The 27,910-nt window shown below is 44.7% G+C and overlaps 1 protein-coding gene across 3 annotated transcripts in view; it reads left to right on the top strand.

Annotated features, from left to right (window-relative positions):
• Positions 1–27,910, top strand: part of CCND3 (cyclin D3) — a 122,696-nt gene that overhangs the window by 74,108 nt on the left and 20,678 nt on the right. Inside the window, exon 1 of one of the 3 annotated variants that reach the window (XM_015572171.1) lies at positions 17,285–17,289. The exons of the other annotated variants lie outside the window; for them this stretch is intronic. The gene's annotated coding sequence lies outside the window, so the exon portion shown is untranslated. Of the gene's footprint in view, positions 1–17,284; positions 17,290–27,910 lie in introns of those variants that run through there. 3 annotated transcript variants of the gene reach the window in all.

The raw sequence follows: 27,910 nt of genomic DNA, 5'->3' as shown, positions 1-27,910 counted from the left end.
CCTGTAATAAGGCATGATCATTTTTTTTTTTTAGATATATTTTATTGATTTTTTTACAGAGAGGAAGGGAGAGAGATAGAGAGTTAGAAACATCGATGAGAGAGAAACATCGACCAGCTGCCTCCTGCACATCTCCCACGGGGGATGTGTGTGCAACCCAGGTACATGCCCTTAACCGGAATCGAACCTGGGACCTTTCAGTCCGCAGACCGACGCTCTATCCACTGAGCCAAAGCGGTTTCGGCATGGCATGATCATTTTTAATAGGAGTGAGATTTAAAATTTGTTTCATTTTTTCTAATTGTACAAATATAGCATGTTATTACAGAAAATAAAGAACATTTGAAAAGAAAAATTTGAATCACCGATACTCCCACTATGTAGATGACTAATACTAATGTTTTAGAGTATTCCTCTCCGAGCATAAAACCGGAGCACGAATCACAGGTGTCATGTGACAAGCACAGAGTACCAGATCAAGAGATAGAACATGTCAGCGCCCTCCGTCACACATTAATATTTTAAAAAAGTTGGAATCATTTTTTCTAGCCAGATCTTTTTTTTTTTTATTGCTTAAAGTATTACAAAGAGTATTACATATGTTTCCTTTTTCCCCTAGCCAGGATTTTGTTTTTACTTGTGTGTTTTCTTTTAACCATTTTTCTACTCATATTTTTTTTTTCTGACTTAATATTGGGAGCATTTCTCCATATCTTTAATGTTCTGTGTACTCTTGGGGTGATTATCTACATAAATGTAAATATCTGTATGCTACCCTGGCTTCCTTAGACTAGATTCCTAGAAGAACATGAGTATTTTTTTTAAAATATATTTTATTGATTTTTCACAGAGAGGAAGGGAGAGAGATAGAGAGTCAGAAACATCAATGAGAGAGATACATCGATCAGCTGCCTCCTGCACATCTCCCACTGGGGATGTGCCCGCAACCCAGGTACATGCCCTCAACCGGCATCGAACCCAGGACCTTTCAGTCCGCAGGCCGACGCTCTATCCACTGAGCCAAACCGGTTTCGGCAAGAACATGAGTATTTTTAAAATGTTTGGTACTTATTGTCCAGTCGTCTTACAGGAACCTACCAAATTTACACTGTTGAGGTTTAACTGAGAAGGAGTATGGGAGGAAATGAGAGAAAGAGAAAGCTAGGGGGTGCCCCGTGTGTGGTCATTACTTATGGTGACTCTCTGAGAAGTGACCATCTTGATGGCTGGTAACTCCTTCCAGCAGTTGGGGCCCTTAGTTTCATGGGTCCATGGCCTGAACATTCACTTATTCATTCAACAAATATTTATTCAGCACCTTCTCCTTGCTATGCATTGTTCTAGGCTGAAAATATTTATCTAGGGATAAGGCCAACTTTCTGCCTTGGGAATCTTACAAGCTCTGATGGAGAGTCAGACCATAAGCACATAAACAAATGAGTGTGTAATAGAGTATCTAACAGTGAAAAGTTATGAAGAAAGATAAAGCAGGGTCTGCGTAGAGAGTGAATGCCTGGGCATGATGGTGCCATTTTAATTGGGCTGTTCAGGGAAGGTCTTTCTGGAGTGAAGACATTAGAGCTGAGGCCTGAAAGAGGAGCTGTAGAAAAATCTAGAACAATAGTCATTCTCAGTTCTGGCTGGACATTAGAATCACCTTGGGGAGCTTTTTAAAAATCCCAGTGCCCAGCACACACTATAGGCCAATTGAATTAGAATCTCTGGAGATGGAACCCAGGCACCCATACTTTTTCAGTCCCTTTGGTGATTCCAATGTGCAACCAGGGTGGAGAACCAGTGATCCAGGGTAGCTCTGTTGTTCAATAGAAATGCACATAGGTAATTGTAAATATTCTTGTAGCCCCGTTTAAGAAGTAAAAAAAGAAACTAATGACATTATTATTTTTTTAAGATGTTATATTGACTTCCAGAGAGAGAGGAAGGGAAAGGGAGAGATAGAGAAACACCCATATGAGAAGGGAACGTCCATCGGCTGCTTCCTGCACGCACCCTCCCGTGATGGAGCCTGACTTGGAATTGAACCAGCAACCTTTTAGTGCATGGAATGACACCCAACCAACTGAGCCACACTGGCCGGGGCAGGTGACATTAATTTTAATAGCGCATTTAATTTTACCTAATACGTCTAAAATGTAATTTCATCATGTAATCAATATAAAAACTCCTTATGTGATATTCTGCATCTTTTGCACTAAGTCTTTGAGATCCAGTGTGTATTTTACATTCAGAGGCATATATGAATTCAGACTAACCAGGTATCAAGCGCTCAGTAGACACCTGTGGCCACCATGTTGGTCAGCACAGCTATGGAGAAGAGCACAGGAAACAGCAGGTAGAAGACGTTAAAACCTGATCTAATTCTTGAGGTTGAGGTACCACTAGGAGGCAAGTGTGGCTGGAGCGGAGTAAAAGAAGTCGGGCGTCGTAATAAATGAGGTCTAAGGGATAGTCAGGGCCTCGTATTTTGGCTTTTATTCTAAATGTGATGGAAGGCCATTGGGCGCTTAGAAGGCAAGAAATGGTTTTCTCTAATTTATGATTTTTAAAGACCTTTGGCTGCTGCATTGGAAACAGTCTGTGTGAAGGGCAGAGTGAAGCGGCGAGGTCCGGGAATAGAGAAATAGAGCCTTGGATTTGAGGGGTCACGGGGCAGATGCATAAAAGTGTTTTGGTTCTTGATAGATATTCCAAGGCAGAACCCATTGGAGTTGCTGATTGATTGGATGTGGGATGTGGAAGGAAAGAAAGGACTCAAAGATGACTCTAAGTTTTTGCCCTGAGTAGGCCCTGGCCGGGTAGCTCAGTTGGTTAGAGCCTCATAGCAATACGCCAAGGTTACATGTTTGATCTCGGGTCAGGGCACATACAAGAAGCAACCAATGAATGCATAAATAAGTGGAACAACAAATCTCTCTCTCTCTCTCTCTCTTTCTGTCTCTCTCTCCCGCCCTCCCTCTCTCTCTTTCTTTCATCAATAAATAAAAATTTAAGAAAAGATTTTTGCTTTGAGCAAATGATGGTGGAGCTTGGGGTTGGGGTAGAGGGTGGGAATAGGTTTGTGTGTGAAATAAGAGTTCATTTTAAGCATAAGCCAATCAAAATTGTGTGTGTGCTCTAAAATCTAGGTCATGTGGGTCAGCAAAGACCCAGGGGGTGTGGGAAAAGTACAGGAAGTATTCAAGCAATGGAGATCCCATTTGTTAAGAATACATGTTGAGACAGGGCTAGGGTATGGAAAATAGGAGCAAAAACACACTGTAATAGATTACAGAGAACCTTAATGTCACACTAAGGAATTTGAAATTTATTTGATAGGCATGGGGTGAGATATTGAACATTTTTGAGCAATAACTAGTATGATCAGAGCTTAAATTTACATCGACAATGTAAATATGTTTAATAACATGAAAAATGCTCAAGATAATTTTCACTAAAATTCTACCTATAATATGATTAAAGCCAAGTTGTGTGTGTTTTTTAATCTCATGTTTTTAAAAAATGGCTTGTGTACTAGAAAAAGAGATTGTAAGGAACATTATCAAAATGTGTCATAGAGATGGTTTCAGTGGTTGGTAAGGCTATGAATAGGTTGGGGGTTTTTTTCTTTCTACTTTATATTTGCTTTTTTTTTAATTGAGCATAACTACTTTTTAAAAAAAATATATTTCTTTATTGATTTCAGAGAGGAAGGGAGAAGGAGAGAGATAGAAACATCAATGATGAGAGAGAATCATTGATTGGCTGCCTCCTGCACACCCCACACTGGAGATGGAGCCCGCAACCCAGGCCTGTGCCCTGACCAGGAATCCAAACCTGACCTCCTGGTGATACTTAATTGCTGAGCCACAATGGCCCGGTGGTCCTATCTGTGACCACTTGGACCAATTTCTCAGTTCTTCCTTTCAGCAATATTTTTCTTATAATTTTGAAAATTTTCGAAGGTTCAATATTTCTTTTTTTAAAACCTGTTTTACTTTTTATAGGAATAATAATTGTACTTAACCCCATAAGGTTGATCGAAGGAGTAACTGAGTGAATGCGTATTAACCACTCAGAACAGTGCTCAGCTCATAGAAGGTGCTCGTATATTAGCTAATATTCTAGTTACTCCCAGGAATCTGGCCTTAGCTGAAGGTGATACAGCATATATAATGGGGTGGAGTGGATAGACACGGGTTCCTAAAGCATTATCCCTAACAGTTTAACTTTTTATAATATATGTATACGTTATACATTTTAAAAAATCTGGTGTTTGCTTCGGCAGCACATATACTAAAATTGGAACAATACAGAGAAGATTAGCTTGGCCCCTGCGCAAGGATGACACGCAAATTTGTGAAGCGTTCCATATTTTTAAAAAATAATAATAAATGAAATAAAATAAAAAATCTTAGTCAAGTTTTTTGAAAATAGATGAGCTGTCTCAGGTAGTGTGAGCTACCATCATTGAAGAAGTGCCAAGTGCTACAGGGATTGGGGGGTGGGGGGGTGCTGGTGTAGGACTGTGAATCCAGGCTAGTTCTCTCAGATGATGTACTGGATTTTTTTAAAAAAATATATTTTATTGGTTTCTTACAGAGAGGAAGGGAGAGAGATAGAAAGTTAGAAACATCGATGAGAGGGAAACATCGATCAGCTGCCTCCTGCACATTCCCCACTGGGGAATTGCCTGCAACCCAAGTACATGCCCTTGACCGGAATCGAACCTGGGACCCTTCAGTCCGCAGGCCGACGCTCTATCCACTGAGCCAAACCGGTTTCGGCAGATGTACTGGATTTTTTATGTAACTAAATTCTTTCCACTAAAGGTAATGTCCTTTATTCTGAGCCCTCTCTAAGGACTTGGTGTTCAGGTATTCTTTATTTTATGAAATACGTTATATATAGACTATAGGTTTTTTCCCCAATAACCGTACTTGGTAATAGTCTTACTTTTTGGTTTTTAGGTTTTGGGGGGAAATTTTATTGGTCTGTGAGGTGTAAGTTTCTGGGAAGTAGGGTTGTGGGGAAAGTGAATAATTTGGTTAGGGTGAAGTAGGTACTTCTGAATCCACCCTGACCATGAGCCTCTCTCATTTCAGGGCCCAGCCTAGACCCCACATCCAGGGAGTTGTGCTGTGAATGTGAGCGTTTAGATGGGGAAGTGGTTAAAGATGGAAATGGATCTATACAGCCCTGTCACTACGGAGCTTGTACAGTTCTTTGAAGATACCCTCCTGGCAGGGAGTCAGTCATTTTTAGGGACAGCTGCCCGGGGGCCCTAAGCTCACATATTCTGCATTCAGATTGGCAAGCGTGTGCTGAAGGCTCTGATGGGGAGCGCTGTGCTGTGGGCCTGGAGGATCTCTTCTTAAGAAGCGTATCGTCTGATATCTTTCATACACAGAAAGGCAGTTTTGTTATAACTTCTCAGATCCTCAATTTCCTCATCTATAAAATAATAATGGTAATAATAATAATAATAATACTACCATCTAACAAGGGCAGAGATGCATCGCTCACTACTTCCCTCACCTCCACCCAGAGCGAGGAAGAAGAAAAACTCAGGGGCAGACGATGAGACCAAACCAGAAAGGATTGAGTTACCTTAAAGAGACAGAATGGCTTTGAGAACAATGAGGCCTGATTGTCACTGGACCGGGAACCTAACATATGTATCTACAAAGAAAGATCCAATAGCTCTGGATACTGTTAAAAAGAGGCAAGAGGTCACTGGGTGGAGTGGTAGCCTGGTGTGGCCTGGCGCTTTTCCTGCTGCGGAAAGAGTCGCCTCTCCTGGCCTGTGCCCCCGACACTGAGCACTGTGGCTGCCTCCCTTAGTTCCAATCCCTTACCCAGCAAGTCCCCTTCTGATTCCCCTCTGGCTGCCCCTGGCGAAGGGCCTGTAGGAGAGCATGTGCTGGCCGGGGCCCAGGGGCCTCTGTCCTGTCCACTCAGCAGCTGTGTCTCCCACTGTCTGTTTATACGTGGCTGTGTGAGATGCCCCGCTGTGTGGGGGGCCCGGGTTACCTTGCGTCTCCCCAGAAGTAGAGGCCCTTGTGGACATGCAGACAGGTCCTGTTTGGAGCCTGAGGGGCTGAGGAGGTAGGCCCAAGCATGAGGTATCCTTGGTGAGGCCATGACACCGTGAGGCCTTGGCGTCACCTCCCCAGGCAACGCCCCAGACCTCTTATGGCTTGAGTTTCTCTAGTTCAGCTCCCAGTGTTCTTGTGAAGATGGAATTAGTGGCGGAGAAAGCCTTTTCTAAAATGGTTAACATTATATACATGTAGATGATGATCGCCATTTTCAAATGGGATCATGTGTGTGTAAAGCCCTTTGAAAAATAGAACGTGCCCTATGGTTTGCCTCATTCTGTCGGAAGCCAAGAACCAGGGAGAACTGACAGTTAGGCTCAAGAAAAATAGCAGATTGGCCCCCCACCACACAGCCCCCTTTTAAGGGTTGAGTTGGTAGTAGTGCCAAGAAGAACTACGATGGGAACTGAACCGTGCTGTGGTTCAACAGGTGGCTGCCGCTCTGTGACCCCAGCTAAGTCGGGCTGTTGTTGAGTGGCAACGAGGGCACTTGGGACCCTCCATCAGGAACCCTCTGCAGAAAGCGGGTGAGTTTCCGGTTAAGCTCAAGGGCAGTGCACCCCATCACGTGACTCACTCTACACTGAAGTCAGGCTGTTGTTTCTCCAGCAGACTGACTGAGCCCCAACAAGCCCCAGCTGTTCCTGTTAGTGCCTGCTTAACCGGATAAGCGCCAAGCCTGTTTTGTCTTCCAGACGGATAGTGTCAGTCACCGGTGACTGACTGGGCATGTAACGTGTTAACCAGTTCTTGCTGATGACGGGCAACCCTGCCAAGAGCCCACCTGAGCGGGATGCAGGTTGATGTTGCACATCTGGAGTAGCTCAGCGCTCCTCTCCAAGGTGGCATGCTCTACGTGACTTGGATGTGCATGTACATTTAGAAGTTCCTTGGGGGGTTAGAGGTGGGGTGGGGGTGGGGAAATGATTGTGTCACATTAGCTGTGCTGAGTACTGCTCTAAGGGTTTACCATGCGTTATTTATTTCTCACCCCCAAAATCCCTGTATGTAGATCCTAATTTACAGGTGAGGAACCTGAGGAACAGAAGGCTTTAATTGAACTGTCCAAGTAGAGCTATTAGAAAGTGACAGAACGAGGATTTAAACCAGTCAGGAAGTCTGACTACAGAGTCAGACCTCTTTATTATCACTGTCATTGCACACCTAAGGCAGGACCTGTCAAGGTCACACAGCTGGTATGTGGTGGATCTGGGTGTTAAAACCTGGTCAGTCCAACTCCAGGACCCACAATGGTAACCGCCACTCTCATTGACATCTTTGGTTGCTTTTAATATTAAATTGTAATATATAGTATAATATTCTATGTAATATAGTGTAATATTCCATCATAGTATATTATTCTATCATAACATATTATCCTATTATAGTATAGTACTCTATTATAGGGTTACAACTTATTGAATGAAGCCTTTATTGTTGGACATTTAAGTTGGTTTAATTTTTTCACTATTATAAGTAAAGACCAAGATTTTTTAAGAGAGAGAAATGGTAAGAATGTTGCTTGGTTGATTAGTTTATTTGTTTTAAAGGATTTGAAGCAGATGGGCTGAGCTCTCAGAGGCTAGAACAGCCGTGGGCAAACTACGGCCCGCGGGCCGGATCCGGCCCGTTTGAAATGAGTAAAACTAAAAAAAAAAAAAAAAGACCGAACCCTTTTATGTAATGATGTTTACTTTGAATTTATATTAGTTCACACAAACACTCCACCCATGCTTTTGTTCCAGCCCTCCGGTCCAGTTTAAGAACCCATTGTGGCCCTCGAATCAAAAAGTTTGCCCACCCCTGGGCTAGAAGGATTGGAGGCTTCAAGTTGAGAACTTGAATGGAGAATGAAATTCTGATTGGAAAGGGTGCCATCGTGGAGAGAAGGAAAGAAAGAACAGACTCTGTGCTTTAGCCCAGGGTTTGGCAGTGCCTGTGCAATAGAAAATTTAGGCAGCATTTCAGAAATATTCTGTAATTCACACTTTGGATATTTTAGTGTTCTGTAGCATCGTCTTATTGACATGTCATGGACATTGGGTAGTCATGTTTGGGTGGGGCTGGGCAACGAGTGAGCTCATTCTCTTCCCCAGATCAGCTATGTGGACCTAAGATCCCTCCATCTGTCCTTTGTGTGTCCCGTGCCCCTCTGCCGCACATCAGTCTTCCTTTGAGGCTATCCCTTTGAGGTTCTGTATCCCAGGTCACAAACAGATGAGGAGGCCTAAGGACATCATGTGTGGTAACGACCTGAATGGCCTTCATTCACTGAGCCCTCAGCACTTTTCAGACCTCATCTCTCTTATCATTACAGCAGCTCTATGGGATGGGGGCCATGATGAAACCACCATTTTATGGAGGAGGAAAAGGAGACTGCGGGAAGATGAAGATTTGACCAACTTGCGTCGAGCCAGGGCCTGGTAGAGCCAGGATTCAGAGCCACGTCACTCTAAACTTTATAGTCACATCATACCAATCACCCTGTATATATTGCAGCCTTCGTGATACACTAGAAACAGAGGATGCTGTAACGTGGGGGTGGGGAGATTTTCAGAAGATCAGCAAGAACACATCCAGAGACCTGCATTGTGTGTACACCTGCTAGGCTCACTTAGAGGATGTTGGAACTGCAGAGGATCCTGAAAGTACCTCCTTCCTACCTAACTTTTAAAGTGTGGCCAATGAGGTCCAGAGAGACCAACCAACTTGCCTAAGGGCGAGATGGTGGCCAAACCAGGTGAGAATCGGGGTCTTATGACGCCTGCCTCATGACTCCTCGAGAAACAGGCAGCTTTTAGCTCTACTCTGCTGGGAGCACTGGGAGTAAAAGCATGGATCACAAGGGAGGTTGAGGAAAAACAGGAGTAGTTTGGCACAGCTGGGCAACACTAGGGCTTAGGGGAGATAGGGAACCACAAGGAGCCTCTGACTGTCCACTCCCCACTCCAGCACCTAAGTCCCAATTCCATTGCACAGCAACATACACGAGGGGCGACTGACAGGAAGCCAGTGTGGCCCAATGATTAAGGACCTGGGTCTGATAGACAGATCAGGATTCCTATCGGGCAAGATGCTTCACCTTTCTGAGCCTCAGCGTCTTTATCCACACAGTGGGGGTATAAGTACTTATGTGGGGCCACTGTGAGAATGGAGTGAAAGAATGCTTGTAAAGAACCGGGCACACGTTTGTGGAAAGAAGAGAATCTTAGGGTCGGTTGAGTTGGTGGAAAAGGGAGAACACAAAACCAAGTTTATTATTTCAACAAAAGACCAAGTATTTCTTAATTTCATCTGATTCATTATTTCTGACAGGCACTGCCAGAGGGGAGTTCATTTCACTTTCCCCGCGTGGCGATGGGTTGTGCTGGCCGTGGGAAAAGTCTCTGTTCCCTCTCTTTGGTGAAGGGTGAGGGTGGGGCTAGGTTGGCTTGGGCTCAGGGATAGCCCAGGATTGCCGTTTACTGTCTGTCTTGAAAGGGGTGGGAGATAGAGAGGAATGAGGATTGTTCATCTAAACTTGAAGTCCAGATTCTTTCTAAAGTCCCTGTTTTCAGCTCTGTGACCTCAAAGGAACCTCAGTTGTCTCTTTATCACAAAGTCATTGAGATGGTCACATACCACTTTACATGCAGAGTCTTATTCAATCCTCAGACAAGCCTGCCTGGTAGATATTACCGCCCCATTTTAGATAGAGGAGAACACTGTGGTTCAGGGGAGTTAGGTAATTTGTCAAAGGCTACACAGCACACAGCTAGCGAGTGGTAGAGATGAGATGTGAGCCCTGGTCTGGCTCTGAAGCCTGTGCTTTCTGGTGTGCCCAGGGTAGATTCAGATTTTGTTGGGTCTAAAGCTTATGCAATGTTAGAGGCCCTCTTGGAGGAAAACAGTATAAAATCACAAATATACAAGATACAAAAGTGAACATTTAGATTTTTTAATAAAATCACAACATATTAGAAAATATGTTGAAGCAGAACCATCATAAAATCCAGGAAAATAACATAATACTGTATCTATGTTAACGGCTTGACACTCCTCACTAACACCTGTTTCCTCTATCTTTTGGTTGCATCCTCTTTGGTTGCATCCCCATATGACAATGATTTTATAATATTTTCCACATTTAAAATTAAAAAGATAACCCAGTATTCCTCCAGCATGGTTGACTGGAAGTTTTAAAATTATTGATGATATAGAAAGGATTATTGCAGCTACATAAGTTATTATTGGTGATGGCATATAAATATCAGGATAGTTGTCAAATTTGGGAAAACCTCCATCAAAATGTCTTCCATATATGAGCCTAAGACTTAGGGCATTTTATGTTCTCTGTTATAGTGATTCAACTAGAATCATCTTTAAATTGGTGAGACCTCTTACCTATTTGCTGTCAGGTAAATGTGATCTTCTTTGATATTAGTATTTTGTGTCAAATCAGCAAAAATTTTTCATCCTTTCCAGTAAAGCTTCCCCTCATGGAATGAAAAGGTTTTCTATTAATAAAAGATTCATAATTGCCCTGGCTGGTATGGCTCACTTGGTTAAGAGTCGTCCGTTGCCCAAAAGATCACCAGTTTGATTACCGGTCAGGGCACATGCCCAGGTTGTGGGTTCGGTCCGCAGTCCGGAGGCCTACAGGAGGAAACCAGTTCATGTTTCTCTCTCACATCGATGTTTCTCTCTCTTTCTCCCTCTCCCTTCCTCTCTAAAAATCAATAAAAATACATCACTTAAAAAAATAAAAGATTCATAACTAACTCCTTTCTTATAAATCTATGACCTTTTAAAGGGAATTCATTACAAAATACCAGATAGGAAAACATTTGAAGCATTTGAATGATCGGGCCTGGAAAGGTGAAGGCTGGAGGAAGCAACAACCGTCTTCAAGGATCTGAACCTTAGCGGGTGTTGGAATCACTCATTAGAATCACCAGGTGTTGGAGGTGCTCAGGTAGCTGCCTAGTTCGCAGGTAGAGCAAGTAACTTTGAGCAGGTCACCCTAAAATGGATGCAAAGTGTAATAAGTCTGTGAATGAGAACCCCTAAAACCGCCTGGGTGTGGACTCCAGGTGTGCCCTGAGGCCTTGCAAATGCTGTGGGAGGTGGCACAAATGCAGACTCTCGGGCCCCAGCCAGGGCTGCTGAACGGAAGTCTGTATTTTCACGAAGTTCTTGGTGATTCTGCTCAGGTAATTGTCAGGAGCCCTGGACGCAGACTTTAGCAGGATCGTCCTGATGTGTCCACCCCAGCTTAGCAGTTGGTCTTTTTTCCTGTCTCTGTCCTTAGCCTTAGGAGCTGGCCTCTCTCCTAGCGTCATCCCTTGTGTTGATTCATTACATTGCTATTTCCCCTCCCACGGAAGTCCGAGAGCAGTGGTTCTCAACCTTGGCTACACAGAATCAACTGGGAATCTTTTAAAAATTCTGATTTCTGGGCCTCATCCTCCAGAAATTCTGTGTCTTTGTTATGGGGTGGGGCCACAACATTAGTAACAAAGAAACAGAATTTCCAGAGGATGAGGCCCAGAAATCAGGATTTTAAAAAGATTCCCAGGTGATTCTAATGTGCAGCCAAGGTTGAGAACCGCTGTCCTAGAGGCTGAGATTATTCCTCTTTGATTTCCAGCCCCTCTCCATGCCTGGCACGCAGGAGGTGCCATTTATGCAGTGCCCACTGTGTGCCAAGAGCTTTTACCTCCTTTGGTCCTCACCCCAAGCTTGCAGGCCGGAACAAATATTTCCATTTTATAGATGAAGAAACTGAGGCTGTGGCACCTGCCTGGGGTTGTAAGTGGCAGAGCTGGAATCAAACCCAGGTGTGTCTGATTCCCGAGCCTTCAGTAAGCGATCAGTAAACATCTGCTTAGTCACTTACTTATTTACTTGATTATTCATCCAAGCATCCATTGATGTTCTTATTGATTCATTGAAGAGACTCAGGGGAGATAAGGAAGAGAGCAGTAGAATCCGATTCCTCTGGGTGAACTGTTTTTAGAACAGATGTTTTCTGGCCCCCAAGAGGCCCCGAGAGTGCCCAGCCTTGGGGGCTCTGTTGCCCTGGGAGTGTGGAGGTGACACGCCTGCACCACCCCACCCCTTTCAAAATGTCCTCCATGACTCAGCAAAGAAACCCTGGGTCTGAAATCAGAGATGAGGCCAAAGGGGAAAAAAACAAACCTCAAGAATGTTCTCTTTTCCTGGAGGAATTTCCCTCTCATATCTCTCATTCCTCCGCCAGGCAACCCAGGAAGCCATGCCTGTGGTCGCTCTGACCCCCAGGCCTGGGGACAGCACCGGGCCTTCTTCTTCGGTGGCCTCTGATTCTGGGCCCCCCGGGGCTTGCCAGCCCCTCTCCGTAGTTTGCCCTTAAATAGTAAAATCCTAATCCCGGACCCCAAATACCTGGTTTAAATTCAGCCTCTGCCTCTTACTGGTGTGTGAACCTGGGCAAGTCACCACCTCTCAGTGCTTCAGTTTCCTTCTCTGTAAAGTAGGAATAACTATAAATTAGAGCGATTTTCACCCTTTTCATCACACGGCATACACAGACCAATTACTAAAATTCTGCGGTGATCTGACAGAAAAAAAAATTGGTATAATTTTGATTCATTCACACCAGACGGCTATTGTTATGTTGACTGTTGTCATTTTATTTAGTTGACAATCTAAGGCAGTGGTTCTCAACCTTCCTAATGCCGCGACCCTTTAATACAGTTCCTCATGTTGTGGTGACCCCCAATTTCATTGTTACAAATTGAACATAATTAAAGCATAGTGATTAATCACAAAAACAATATGTAATTATATATGTGTTTTCTGATGGTCTTAGGCGACACCTGTGAAAGGGTCGTTTGACCCCCCCAAAGGGGTCGCGACCCACAGGTTGAGAACCGCTGATCTAAGGGCAAAGAGGTCAGTGCCCCTGAATAAATAGTCAGGTATTGCATGTTTAAAAAATTCTTGCAGCACACCGGCTGCAAATTGTTGAATTAGAGGATTAACATAATTAATGTAAAGCATTTAGAACAATGCCTGACTCAAAGTCACTTACAATTGCTATCTAACTGTTGTTATTCTTGTTATTATTACTTATGGAAGAGTTACTCATACCTGGAGGAGACTCGGTGAACTCGCGCTAAACTTTTTCTCTTCTTATTTGTTCTAGTTTCACCCCAGAATTGACTTGAATTCTCAATTATTCATGTGGTAGAGAGCTTAAGGGGGCAACTGCAAATGAGTGAATAAATGAATACATTAGGAAGCTCTGGGTTGCCCTCTGAAAATGAGATTATTGTGATGGATGAAGAGGCATGACTCAATAGATTGTTGATTTGGGAATAACCCCATTCATTCTAGGAGGGGGGTGGCCCTCTGAGAATTTCCAGTCATAGGATAGAGAGACCTGCCTCCTAAGAGAGTTCACTGATAGGGTGATACATTCGGTATGAAGATATACAGACTTCAGGGAAGGAGAAAGTAATTCTTGGCTTCTGGTTCTTAGCTCTGGATGTTTCGAAATCACCTGGGAATAAACATACAGAACCTCAGCCCCACTTCTGGGGATTCTAACCTCCAGGCCTGGGAATGAACAAGAATTAAAATCTAGCCAAGTGTTCAGGAATGAAGGCAGGCAATGAGTGGAGACAATGTAATAATAGTAGCACGTACTATCAACTAGCTGTTGTAGGTACATTTCTTTCGCCCTCATAGCCACCCTATTTGAAAGGTAAGAACCTGGGTCATAAGTGGCAGAGCTGGAATCAAACCCAGGTGTGTGATTCCGGAGCCTTCAGTAAGGGATCAATAAGTAACATCCGGGTCAGGGCACAGGCTTGGGTTACCGGCTTAATCCCGGTAAAGGGCATGCAGGAGGCAGCAGATCAATGTTTCTTTTTCATCGCTGTTTCTATCTCTCTCCCTCTTCCTCTCTCTCTAAGATCAACATACATACACCTTGTTTGTTACTTTGTTTTTTAAGAAAGGTAAGAATCCGTGGTTTAAGCAGTTCGGTTTGGCCAGGGTCACACAGCAGAGCCCACGTTTGAACCTGGGTCCGAATCTAAAGGCCTGATGCATTTTGCCGCATCCCACACTGCAGGAGGTCAGCCTGGGAGACCCTTCCCAGAAATTGAAATTAGGATAGCCTGCCCTGATGTAAACGATAAAATCGATACATCACAGGTCAGAGCAAAGCTATGCAAACTGATTGAAAGAGACACAAAGGCCCCCCAGCTCCAGCTCGACCTTAACCCATGCCCTCTATTAACATATCTAAAGAAAGAATGCGTCAGTGGGGGTGGAGGGAGCTGGCGTTTGTCAGTTTGACACAGCTCGGGCTGAGGGAGGGGTCCGCGTCCTGCCGACCCCTGGCAGCTTGGTGCTCTGGCATCCAGTTTCCGTGGCCTTCTGTTCGTTCCCCGACCTCTCTGGCTGTTGTTTCCTTCCGAGTCACTTTCTCCCTCTACCCCCTTAAACGCGGTGTCCTCCGCATTCCCCTCTTCCCACGTTCCCTGGCGGGGCTCAGCTGCCCGCCCCGAGGACTTCTAGAGGTGCACACTCCTGACGTCCGGACTCCAGGCCTCAAGGCTAAGGTCGGGGAGAGGGAGGGCTGTCATCACATGTGACCAGAGTTCACAGCCCAGCTGGGCCCCTGGCTGGCTGTGGACCTTAGAGGTTACGTTATTGTTTCAGCCTCAGTTTCTTTAGCTGTGAAATGGGATGGTGATGCCTTCCTGGAATGACTGTGAGGACGAAGAGACACTAGTCATCCCAAGCACACAGTAGGAACTTGGTGGTCATGGTGCCGTTTATCATGTCCAGCTGCTGTGGGACTTTACCTGAATGTCTGTGGGCACGTTAAAAGCAGCATGTGAAATAGAGCATCTTTTTTCTTTCTAAATCCGTTCTTCCTGATCAGAGGAAATAGAAACACCTTCCATCAAACCGCTGAAGCCAGAACCATCCTGGGCTGTCCCCCCACCAGCATCCAAACGGCACCGAGGTCCAGTGATTCTGTTTCCTGTATTTCTTTTGTCACGAGCTGTTCTCTGAATTTCTCACTAGGTTATTGCAAGAACCTCTTAACTCCTTTCTCAACTTCCTCCTTCCGAAACTCCAAATGCTGGTCCATATTAAAACCCTTCAATAGCTCTTGGTTGCCTTCAGAGCACAACTCAAATTTTTCAGCCACAGGCCATTCATGATGTCTCCGGCCTTCCTGTCCAGCCCCGTCCCTGCCACCCTCCCGTCTTACACCCTGACCCTTCCTGGTGGCAATGCTGAACCACACACCAAGTATGCCAGCTTCTCATGCCTCGCTGCAGCATAAGTAAGTCTTTCCTGGGAGACCATGCGCACACACACACACACACACGTACACGAATGCACACGTTCACACATGGGCTGGAGCAGGTGCCTTTCTCCCATGGCTTCCTTCTGTCTTTCCAACAAGACTCCGAACTCCCAACTCCCCTAGGGCATCTCCGGGTGCTTGGTGCGCAGCAGGCTCTCAGTAGGAGGCTGTCCTAATAAAACAACGTTTAGGGATCCTCAGGTGGGCCAAGCAGTTCTAAACACAGCATCCTCACAACTCTACGTGGTAGGTATGCTTTATTCATTCATTCTACCACATTTATCAAACAGTTCTCTCTGGTCAAGCCCTGGTCCAGGCACTAGGGATAGGGCAGGATGAGGAGGATGAGGAGTGCGAGACGAGTGGAGGTATTCCTACTTTACCTGCGAAGGTTAGGAAAAGCCTCTCTGAAAAGGTGAAAATTGAGCAGAGGGGAAGTGGGACAGGAGCTACAGTGGGGCCTTGACTTACGAGTTTAATTCGTTCTGAGACTGAGCTCGTTAACTCAAATTACTCTATCAACTCAATGCAAAAAATCAGCAGAGAGACAGCTGGTATCTGAAAAAACTCGTTTGTCGGGACATTCGTAAGTCAAGGCCCCACTGTGTGTGGGTATCTAGGGGAAGGGTGGGTCAGGCAGAGGGAGTAGCCAGGACAGAGATCATTTCTCCACTTGACAGATGAGGAAACCGGGAGTCTAGGAAAGTTGTCTAAGGTCACAGACAGAATAAGCAGCAGACCTTGATTTCAAACTCAGGTTCTGTAACACCTGACACAACTGTTAGCATTACTTTCCACCAGTGGTTCTCAACCTTGGCTGCACATTAGAATCACCTGGGAATCGTTTGAAAATCCTGATTCCTGGGCCTCATCCTCCGGAAATTCTGTTCCTTTGAGGCCCAGAAATCAGGATTTTAAAAAGATTCCCAGGTGATTCTAATGTGCAGCCAAGGCTGAGAACCGCTGCTTTACACGGCCTTCTGCGGGACCCAGCCAGTGCCTTGGCTGAGGGCGAGGAGAGCAGGGGCTGACTGGCTGGCTTGGTGTTCAGACTCACTGGCTGCCTCTGTCTTTCTGTTTTGTCTGTTTCTTTCTGTGGCCTTTGTTGGAGGCACGTAGATTGTGTCTACTCTCCAGGCAGCCTCAAAACGCATGCTTCTCCTGCAAAGCTGAGGGCGAGACGCTGAGATACCATGTCTTGGCAAAGGCCCATCCCCCGCACTGGTCAGGAGTCAGGGAGGCCTCAGTGGACAGCCACTGCAGCTCACCGCACACTTCCCTTCAAACTTACGCAGGAGGAACGGGGGCGAGCATCTTTGCAGAGGGGGTGTTTGAGCCGGCCTTGAGGGACATGAAGCAACTTTTCAGGAGAGGTGGGGTGGGTGTTTTGGGCAGAAGGAAGAGTGGGAGCTGAGCAGAAGCGTCAATGTTGGACCAGTCAGTGGACCTGGAATATAGGTATAAGGAAGGTGTATGTGTTGGGGGAGGAGAGATAAGGCTCCAGGGAAAATGTAAGGTAGATCATGGCAGCCTTTTAAAAATTGTAAATGGCAGACTTTGCCTGTTCCTTTCAGATAAGGAGTCAGGATTTTATCCTGAAGATGTTGGGATTTTAAGGTTTTAAGAAGCAAAGAAGGCACGTGTGCATTCCCGAGGTTTTTGAAGGAGAGCTTGGGCAGCGGTGGGGAGCGTGGGCTGAAGAGGGAGAATGGAGGTAAAGAAACCAGTGAGAAGAGCGGGCAGTGCCCCGTGTGAGACGGGAACACCTGAGCAGTGAGTGGAGGGGCCAGGTTCCTGAAACATTTTGGAAACAGAGCTGGCAGGACCTGCTTCCAGGTTAATGTGGACGTTTGGAGCAGGCAGAGTGATGTCAGCATTTTGGGCTTGGGTGGCCAGTGGATCACGGTTAACGGATACATAATACAAAAGAGGCATCTGTGACATCCAGGTGGGGATGGCTGAAGGCCTGGCAGATGTTTGCAGTTCTAGAGGCCGGTGAAGGAAAGAGGGGCCAGGGTGGGACCTGGGGATGCGTGTTTTGATGAAGGCATCACTGGGACTGATGCACCTCAGCGTCTGGCGGTGGGCAGTGGAGGCCCCATCTCAGGAGGAGCACACCGTTGACCTAGTCTGGGTTATCTGCTCAGAGGCACTCAGACCAAGGGTGCTCCCAGGCATCCTCGACTTGTTTACACGGCCTTTGTGGGAGCTTTTTCCTCTGCACATGCCCAGCCTCCCACTGCTGAGGGGAAACTCCTGAAAGTAGGGATCCTGACTTCTCCCCCATTATTCTCCAGGAAGCTCAGCCTAGGACTTGGCACACAGTCGGGCTGAGAATGCTAGTGGGGGACTGAATGACCCAGCAGAATGGGCAGCAGCATGGAACTTGGTCCACTGCTTCTTCTTGAGTTCCTTTTTGTTTTTTAAATATATTTTTATTGAGTTCAGAGAGAAGGGAGAGGGAGACAGAGAGATAGAAACATCAGTGATGAGAGAGAATCCTTGATCGGCTGCCTTCTGCATGCCCTACACTAGGGATCGAGACCACAACCCAGGCATATGCCCTGACCTGGTATTGAACAGTGACCTCCTGGTTCCTAGGTCAACACTCAGCCACTGAGCCATGCTGGCCGGGCTTGAGTTCCGTTTTAAAGGGCACATCTGGTTTACAGGAATGGGTACAATCTGCTCTCAGGCTTGAGTTGCATCAGGCTTGCTCCATCCATTGGTCCATTCATGCGTTCTGTACCAGACTTTTGCCAATGTGAATATCTACTAAAAGTTCAGCACTTTGCCTGGCCGGCGTGGCTCAGTGGTTGAGCATGAACCTATGAACCAGGAGGTCATGGTTCGATTCCCAGTCAGGGCACATGCCTGGGTTGTGGGCTCGATCCTCATGTGGGGCATGCAGGAGGCAGCCGATCAATAATTCTATCTCATCATTGATGTTTCTATCTCTCTCTCCCTCTCTCTTCTTCTCTGAAATCAATAAAAATATATTTTAAAAAAATAACAAATAAAAGTTGAGCACTCTGAATATAGGATTGGGGGGCTCCTCGTACTTTCCATGCATTATTTTGCTTACATTCCAACAGGCCTCTGAGGTAGGCACTGTGACTCTATTTTGCAGGTGAGGAATCAGTTAATGATGCCCCAGGTCACACAAGTGGTAGAGGTGTAATTCAGCCCTAGTTCTAACTCAGAAGCCCCTGTGCTCTCTCAGCCACTCACGTTAAGGCTTCAATAGGTAGAAAATGACCATATAATTTATTGTCCAGACTGGAATGATTTTTAAAAAGTTTTATTGAGATATAATTTTCATAACATAGAATTCACCTATATGAAGTACACAGCTGAATGGCTTTTAGTATGTTTAGAGTTGTGCAGTAATCACCATCATCTAATTTTAGAAAATCTTCATTCACCCCCAAAAGGAACTCAGTAACCATTAGCAGTCACTCCCCATTACCATCACCACCCCAGCCCGAGGCAGCCACGGATCTATTTTCTGTCTCTATAGATTTGCCTATTCTGAACAATTGATATAAATGGAATCACAATGTGTGGTCTTTGGTTGTCTTCTTTCACTTACCATAATGCTCTGAGGGTTCATTCATGTTGTAGCATGCCTCAGGACTTCATTTCTTTTTATAAATGTTATTGCATGCTTCAGTACGTAATTCCTTTTTATGAATGACTTCAATGACATTCCATTATGTGGATATTCCACATTATATTCAGTATATTTGTTCATATGTTAACAGACACTGGGTTGTTTCCACTTTGGGCTAGTATGAATAATAATAACAATAATAATGCTCTTGCATTTGAATACAAGTGTCTTTGTGGATGTGTTTTTATTTTTCTTGGGTATATACCCAGGAGTAGAATTGCTAGGTTACATGGCAACTATGTTTAACGTTTTGAGGAACTGCCAGACTGTTCTCCAAAGTGGCTGCCCCATTTTACACTCCCACCAGCAGCGTATGAGGGCTCCACTTTCTCCACATCCTCACCAACACCTGTTATTCCAAATGGGGACGCGTTAGAGTGAAAGGTACAGCACTAATAATTACACCAGGATAGCTGGCACATGTTCTGCGTCTACTTAGATACCAAAAAACTAGAAGATTCAATTCCTGATTTCAGAGAACTTTCTGGCCACATGATGAGTCAAAGCCCCAAACCTACATGCTTGAGTTAATTAAAGAATCAAGTAAAGGTAAATTATTAAGAAGGAAAGCAAAGCGCATTTTATTTCCCCTAGGACATTTTTTTTCTCTTTATTTTATTTTAAAAAAAATATATTTTATTGATTTTTTACAGAGAGGAAGGGAGAGGGATAGAGCGTTAGAAACATCGATGAGAGAGAAACATCGATCAGCTGCCTCCTGCACACTCCCCACTGGGGATGTGCCCCCTACCAAGGTACATGCCCTTGACTGGAATCGAACCTGGGACCCTTGAGTCCGCAGGCCGATGCTCTATCCACTGAGCCAAACCGGTTAGGGCCATTTTTTCTCTTTAAAAGAAAGGAACTGTCTCATTTGCCACCTTATTATTGTCCTTGGCCCCAGGAGTATCTTCACAGAGTCTCAGTAAGGACCTGTGGAATGAATGAATGAGTGAATGAGAGGAGGAATGACACAAACTCTCCTGGAGGGATTGTAAAAAAAAAAAAAAAAAAAAAGAATCAACTGCCGGGGATCTGTGAGTTTGGGAGAGGTATAAGTCTTTTCTAAAAATGTAATTTTCTGCTCAGTATTTTAACAACAATAATGATAATTTTTGTTGTTAATCCTCACCTGAGAATCTTTTTTCTATTGGTTTTTAGAGAGAGGAAGGGAGGGAGGGGGAGAGAGAGAGAGAGAGACCCATGTGAGAGACACCAATTTTAAAAAGTATTTGTATTTATTGCTTAAAAATTTATTTTATTTTATTTTTGAGAGTATTACAGATGCCCCCCATTCCCCCCTCTACCCCCCTCCTCCTATCTCCCACCCCATCCCAAGCCTTCACCTGTCTATTGTCCGTATCCATGGGCTATGACTAACTTGTACTTCTAAATCCCTTCTCCTTTTTCACCCATCCCCCCAACCCCCCTCCCATCTGGCAGCCATCAAAATGTTCTCTGTATCTATGAGTCTGTTTCTGTCCTGTTTGTTCATTTATTTTGATTTTTAGATTCAGTTGTTGATAGATATGTATTTATTTATTGCCATTTTATTGGTCATATTTTTTCTTTTTTTCTTCTTCTTCTTAAAGAAGACCCTTTAACATTTCATGTAATACTGGTTTGATGGTGATGAACCTCTTTAGCTTTTTCTTGTCTGTGAAGCTCTTTATCTGACTTTCAATTCTAAATGATAGCTATGCTGGGTAGAGTAATCTTGGTTGTAGGTCCTTGCTTTTCATCACTTTGAATATTTCTTGCCATTCCCTTCTGGCCTGCAAAGTTTCTTTTGAGAAATCAGCTGATAATCATATGGGCATTACCTTGTAGGCAACGAGCTGCTTTTCTCTTGCTGCTTTTATAAAGATTCTCTCATTGTCTTTAACCTTTGGCATTTTAATTATGATGTGTCTTGGTGTGGTCCTCTTTGGGTTCATCTTGTTTGGGACTCCCTATGCTTCCTGGACTTGTATGCCTATTTCTTTCACCAGGTAAGGGAAGTTTTTCCCTGTAAATTATTCTCTATTTCAGTTAGTTTATCCTTCATTTCCGACTAGTCCTTTTTTGTTGTTGTTGCTGTTCTCACTAAGTTCCTTGAAGTACTCAGTAAGTTCTTTGAGCATCCTTATAACCATTGTTTTGAACTCTGTATCTGGTAGTTTTCTTGCTTCCATTTCATTTAGTAATTTTTCTGGATATTTCTTTTTTTCCCCCATTTATGACATGTTTGTTTCTGCATTTTGGCTGCTTTCCCGTGTTTGTTTCTGTGTCTTAGGTAGATCTGCTATGTCTCCTGGACTTGGTAGAGTGGCCATGTGTCCTGTAGGCCCCAGTGGCTCAGCCTCCCCAGTCTCCAGAGTTGAGCACTGCAGGTGAGCCCCTGTGTGAGCTCTGTGCACTGTCCTATTATAGTTGAGCCTTGATTGATGTTGGCGCAGCCCAGGCCAATGGGTTGGGAGGATCAGTTGCAACTACATTGGAAGAACTGCTGTGCAGAAGCTAACTGTATGGAGCAGGACTTACTTCAGTGGGGCTTTGGTTCTCACTGAGTCAGTCCCTTGTGTGTGTTATTCCTGGTGGTGGTGGGGTTGTAATATGGCATGGTAGAAGCTGGCCACTGGGTGCTCTGGCTCTGGAGTCTCTGGGGAGATGCAAAGTCAGCCACTCCCTGCGCCCTGCTTGTTGTTTTTATGTATTAGATCAGCTATGTCTCACAGACTTGGCAAAATGGCCTTGTGTAGTAGGTGTCCTGTAGGCCCCAGTGGCTCAGCCTCTCCAGTCACCAGAGTTGAGCACTGCAGGTGAGCCCCTGTGGGAGCTCTGTGCACTGTCCTATTATAGTTGAGCCTTGATTGATGTTGGCGCAACCCAGGCCAATGAGTTGGGAGGATCAGTTGCAACTACATTGGAAGAACTGCTGTGCAGAAGCTGACCATATGGAGCAAGATTACTTCAGTGGGGCTTTGGTTCTCACTGAGTCAGTCCCTTGTGTGTGTTATTCCTGGTGGTGGTGGGGTTGTAATATGGCATGGTAGAAGCTGGCCACTGGGTGCTCTGGCTCTGGAGCCTCTGGGGAGATGCAAAGTCAGCCACTCCCTGGGCCCTGCTTGGGGCCACCCAGCAGGAGCTACAAAGCAGTCTGCAGATGGCTTCTACTTGTCTTGGGCCTCATGTGGTCCCCAGAGAGGCCAAGCTGTGAACCAAGGTGGGCTGCTGCCAGAGTCTGGCCTAGGGCCATTTATTGAGAGATCTGGGGCATGCTGAGGCCAGCTACTGCTTGTTTGAGTGATTTTAGGAAAGTCTAGCATAAGGCAAGAGAGGCCAGTTCTAAGGAAAAGCCACTGGAAATGTCTTGGTTGAACCTGCAAGTAGGGAGGGGCGGGTCTCAGGGAATTATCAGGGGAGGGCAAAAAGTATTTGCCAGGTTGATGGAGATTTTAATGTGGTGACTGCCTGTTACCTCTGTGGTGGGGAGGGCTCAGCAAAGGAACAATGGCCTCTTCCAGCATGTCTGTTGGGGAGAAAGCTGCCCCTTCAGCTCTTGCTCTGATTCTAGACAAGTTAGTTCCTCCCTGAATGTCCCACGTTCCTTTTAAGCTGCTGCCCCAGTGCTGGAGCTCAGAGGGAGCTCCAGGTAAGTCTGTGTGAGGGCCCTTTAAGAGGAGCTGCCTGGGGCTCCAGCGACCTCTATGTCATTCAGCCACAATCTCTGCTGGTTTTTACAGCCAGAAGTGGTGGGGACTTCTCTTCTCAGCAGTGGAACCGTGGGCTGGGGGGTCTGGTGTGGGGCTGGGATCCCTTGCTCCTCAGAAAAACCTCCACAGCCAAGATATCCCTCCCAATTTTAAACCATCACATGTGGGTGTGGGACTGGCTGGTTTTGAGATTCCACCCCACATCTCCGTCCCTTCTACCAGTCTCGATGTGCTTTTTCTTTAATTCCCCAGTTGTAGGACTTCCTTTCAGCTAAATTTCAGGTGGTTCTGAATCATGGTTGTTTGGTATTTTATTTTATTATTTTTTGTTTGTTTGTTTCTTAGTCCCATACTCTGAACTCATTTATTTTACCTGCCCCACCTCTGAAATCACTTGATTCTTCCACTCCTGGTTTAGCCCCTTCCCCATATTTCACAGGAAATTTGAGGTTTGGTTCAGAATGGGAGTGACTTGGTCAACTCTGGTGTTTTGTATTTTTGTTGTAATTTTGATGTGGTTGTGAGGAGGCGATGGGTGCTGTTTACTTATACTGCTGAACTCATTTATTTTACCTGCCCCACCTCTGAAATCACTTGATTCTTCCACTCCTGGTTTAGCCCCTTCCCCATATTTCACAGGAAATTTGAGGTTTGGTTCAGAATGGGAGTGACTTGGTCAACTCTGGTGTTTTGTATTTTTGTTGTAATTTTGATGTGGTTGTGGGGAGGCGACGAGTGCTGTTTACTTATGCTGCCGTCTTGACTGGAATCCGAGACACATTGATTGGTTACCTTCCACATGCACCTCAACCAGGCCAGGGATTGAACCTGTCACCCAGGTTCATACCCGTGACCAGGAATACGAACCCTGGACCCTTCGGTGCACAGGCTGACCAACAAACACTGGCCAGGGCACAACTTTAATGATAATTTAAAAAGAAAAAACTAAATAACCTACAATAAGAGGAATCTTAAACTTGATTTTGTAAGTGTGAACGGCTGACAAAAGGTGAAGGAAAGACATACCAAGCCTGGGAATTGCAGGAGCAGGGGGACTGGAAACAAAGCACCTATCTTTATGCACAGTACCTCCTGCAGCAGGTTAACCAAATTGGGAATAAAAAGGTGTAGTACCTACCCCCAGGAGTTTCCAATTTTGGAGGGAAAATAGGATTTATTAACAGGAAACAATGAGACTAATTGAAAGCAATCATTGGCTGTTGTGTGCCCTTGGGCAGGTCAGCTCCCCTCTGTGGGCCACTGTTGATCCATCTGGCTCTAACCTGCTCTCTAATGCTACAACCCTGGTGGGCCTGGAACTAGGACTTGAGGGAAGGAGCTGGATTTGCAGAAAGGACCAGGATGCCAGGAGTGGGTGATAAGGCCTTGGGGTGGGCTGGAGTGCTCCAGCTGAGATAAAATTGGATAGGGTGGCTGAGGCCTCTTGAAGGAGAACTTGAAAAGCCAGGCTGGTTGACTTTTAAATTTGACCTGATAAGCAGGTCCTTGGACTGGAGATGAAAGGAGTGTCTGTGGGAGATTAATCTGATGGCCCTGGGCCATTGATCCGGATCTCTCTGGAAGTACTGTGAGGACTGAAAGGCTCTCAGGGAGGCTTTTGCAATAGTAATGTAGGCCCAGTCTTTTAAAAGAGGGTTTGAAATGACTCCTGCCAGTCTCAGGATACACATGGCTTCTGTGAAGTTTAATTTTCCTTAACCATAAGTAATTTAAAGTAAATGTCCTTTTTACTTTATGACAATTATGGCTGTAGTATGGACCAGAATCCTAAATGTATATATGCTTCTAGGGCAGAATGTTAGACCTCAAATAAATTTCAGGTTTGCAGAGGACTATTTTAGGTTATACTAGATCCCTCAGAGAGAGACTTTCTTCTCTGTTGTGAAGGGTTTACTTTGGTGGCAAATTTTGAGAAACTGGCTAACAGTCTACTGGAGGAATGGGAAGAATAGGATCTAAGTGAGCTCCCGCTAAGTTTTGTTGGGGTAGGTAGTTGATTGGATACAAGAAACCAAAGGAAGCGATCCGTGATGGCACCAGGGCTTACCATCTGAAGACTCAGGAGAAAGATGGTGCTCTTCATAAAAATGTGCAAATTGAAAGAGGGGTGGAAATATATGGTCTACCTTGAGAATACTGGGGACGCATGGCCTCGCTAGTCCCAGGGAAGGACGAGCCAGGTTGGTCATGGAGGAGGAACCTCTTTCCCACTGACCTGCATGTTGGACACTTTGCCTGGTGTACTTTCTGTGACCTAAAGAAGATGTTCGCTATGGGGTTTTAGAAGGTGCCCTATATCAGACGAAGGAAGTTCTCACCTATCCCTACTTTGCTAATAGTTTTTTCTTATTCTGAATGACTTGAATTTTATCAAAAACTTTTTTGGCTTCTGTTGATTCTATTATGATTTTCCCACCTTTAATCTTTTAATGTGATGAATTATATTGATGTTTTTCAAAAATAATAAACTAACCATTTATTTTTTATATAAGGTAAACAAACATACAACCCATTTTATTATTTTATTTTAAAGAATAGCTTATTGATTTTTAGAGAGAGAGGAAGGGAGAGGGAGAGAGAAACCTCGATGTGAGAGTCGAACATCTATCAGTTGCCTCCTGCGCACACACACAGACACACACACACTAGGGATCGAGTCCAAAACTCAGACATGTGCCCTTGGTACCCAACCAACGGAGCCACACTGGCCAGGGCATTTTTTGTTTATTTTTTATTATTTGAGAGCGAGAGAGAAACATCTAGATGAGAGAGTAACATTGATCGGTTGCCTCCCATACACGACCCGAATGGGGATAGAACCCACAATCTAGGTAGGTGCTCTGACTGAGAATCAAACCCACGACCTTTTGGTGTATGGGATGATGCTCCAACCAGCTAAGTCACTCTGCCAGGGCTGCTTAATGTTTTTAAAGTTAAGTTTTTCATTAAGTAAATTAAGAGGAAACCTGATAAAGTCCCAGGTTTGTTGTCCTGGTACACATACATACAACTTTAAAATGAGCATAAAACTTCCCGGCTGGCGTGGCCCAGTTGTTGAGCATTGACCTATAAACCAGGAGGTCACAGGTCAATTCCTAGTCAGGGCACATACCCCGTTTCGGGCTCGATCCCCAGTGGGGGTTGGGGGCAGGAAGTAGCCAATCAATGATTCTCTCTCATCATTGATATTTCTCTCTCTCTCCCTCTCCTTTCTTCTCTGAAATAAATAAAAATATATTTAAAAAATAAAATGAGCATAAAACTGTTAAAAATATTTATTCGGACCTCGAACTTAGGCTCTGGCGCCTGACTGGGTCAAATCCGATGTAGCACATGCAGCCATTGCCACCCAGATACCCACGGCTCTCATCCTCCCGAGTGCACCAGCCCCCTTCCAGTGCCAGCACTGTGACTACCTGATGGCTGGTCCTGGCTCTCCGAGTCCATGTGCGCTCCCGCAGGGAGGCTGGACGTTCTGGGGAATTAATCGCAGGCCCCTTTCTCCATCTCCAGCAGCCCTCCACCACTGGCTGTTGGGAATGGTGGACAGGTGTCCCTGCTCCCTCCGAGGCAGAAGCATGCACTTTTCGTCACATCCCAGAGTTCCTCAACACGACTGAGCTCCATTTGCCCACAGTGTTAACTTACTCAACCATGTACTTTTCACTGGTTTCCTTCCCTTCTGCCTCATTTCTCCACTCTTGGGTGCTTCCTGGAATCACCTCCTGGGTCAATTACTTCCCTTGAATCCTTGTCTCAGAGTGTGCTTTGGGGAGACCAACTAAGGCAGCCTCTCGCTAGCGGCATGGCGTTGGGCGATAATTAGCTTCCTTGTGTCTCTGTTTCCATCTGTAACAGGAGGGTAATAATAGCAGCTATACTTCAAGGTGAAGGTGATTAAAAGATATAAACTTCCAGTTATAAGATAAATAAGTCCTGGGAATACAATGTACAACATGATGATGATAGTTAACGGTTTTGTATTGTATAGTTGAAAAGTTGCTAAATGAGTAGATCTTAAAAATCCTCAACATTATTATAAAATTGTACACCTGAAACCTATATAATTTTATGAACCAGTGTCACCCCAATAAATTCAATAAAAAATTAAAATAAATTCTCATCACAAGGAAAATACTGTAATTATGTAATGGTTGTTAACTAAACTTATTATGGCAATCACTTTGCAATATATATGTATATTAAATCATGTATGCTTTAATACAATTGATACGTCAATAAAACTGGAAAAAAGCTTTGATAATGATGATTTACTTTCTCATCAAAGATAAATGACCTTCTAACTTGATTAGTTTACTCAATAATTCTGAGAGTAAAGAAACACTTCCTTTAGGACAGATCTGGTTTCTGGTTATGTACTTACTTCAAAGCTGTATTTTTTAGTCCTCCTGCATACCAAAAACCTCTTACACTTCAACATTTTTGTCTTCCCATAATTTCATATCTATTCTTTTAGATATGAAGGGAGAGGGAGAGCAAAACATCAATGATGAGAGAGAATCATTGATCGGCTGCCTTCTGTACCCCACCTACCAGAATCGAGCCCACAATCCGGGCATGTCCCCTGACCAGGAATCGAACTGTGACCCTCCTAGTTCATAGGTTGATGCTCAGCCACTGAGTCAGACCAGCTGGGCCATATTTATTCTTTTTTTTTTCTTATTTATATACTCATTCATTCATTTATTTATTTTTAATAAATCTTTATTGTTCAGATTATTACAGATGTTCTTCTTTTTTCCCCCCATAGCTCCCTCCACCTGGTTCCCACCCAACCCCATGCCTTTACCCCCTGCCACTGTCCTCATCCATAGGTGTAAGATTTTTGTCCAATCTCTTCCCGAACCCCTGAGAATTGTCAGTCCACTCCCTTTCTATGCCCTGGCTTCTGTTATATTCACCAGTTTATTCTGTTCATCAGATTTTTTTTTATTGACTTAACTTTTAGATTCACTTGTTGATAGATAAGTATTTGTTGTTCCTTTGTTGTTCATAATTTTTATCTTTGCCTTTTTCTTCTTCCTCTTCTTGAAGAATCCCCTTCAGC

The sequence above is a fragment of the Myotis davidii genome, unplaced genomic scaffold (genome assembly GCF_000327345.1).
Source record: "Myotis davidii unplaced genomic scaffold, ASM32734v1 scaffold167, whole genome shotgun sequence".
NCBI classification, from domain to species: domain Eukaryota; kingdom Metazoa; phylum Chordata; class Mammalia; order Chiroptera; family Vespertilionidae; genus Myotis; species Myotis davidii.
The sequence above is the reverse complement of the archived record's forward strand: the minus strand, read 5'-3'. Positions and strand labels throughout refer to the sequence as shown.